The sequence below is a fragment of the Morone saxatilis genome, unplaced genomic scaffold (assembly GCF_004916995.1).
Source record: "Morone saxatilis isolate NCDOM2014 unplaced genomic scaffold, NCSU_SB_2.0 Contig15, whole genome shotgun sequence".
NCBI classification, from domain to species: Eukaryota; Metazoa; Chordata; class Actinopteri; family Moronidae; genus Morone; species Morone saxatilis.
Genome location: NW_023339707.1, coordinates 22775153 through 22775402, shown reverse-complemented (window position 1 = coordinate 22775402; position 250 = coordinate 22775153). Strand labels below are relative to the sequence as shown.

Here is a 250-nt window from a genome sequence, read left to right as displayed (position 1 = left end):
AAAAACGTGGTGGGAGCACACAGAGAATACCAGGGCTGCAACACACAATGATTGTCATTATCAACGAATCTGCGGATAATTTTATTGATTAATCAAATACTTGTTTAAACAACGTGATAGAAAAGTGAAAAATGCCCTTCAGAGTTTCCCATAGCCCAAGGTAACGTTTTCTTTTGTTTGCTCACTCGGTCTATAGCCATTCATCTTCTTTGTAAAATCAATAATCTAGCAGAGGATGGTTTCGATCCAT

The 250-nt window shown here is 37.6% G+C and overlaps 1 protein-coding gene and 1 long non-coding RNA gene across 2 annotated transcripts in view; one reads left to right on the top strand and one right to left on the bottom strand.

Moving 5' to 3' along the window:
• The window catches only part of zbtb48 (zinc finger and BTB domain containing 48), a gene marked incomplete at its 3' end in the record, with an annotated part of 6507 nt that overhangs the window by 4892 nt on the left and 1365 nt on the right, over nucleotides 1-250 (top strand).
• The window catches only part of LOC118324912, a 3970-nt gene that overhangs the window by 3050 nt on the left and 670 nt on the right, over nucleotides 1-250 (bottom strand). The gene's annotated exons all lie outside the window — the stretch shown is intronic.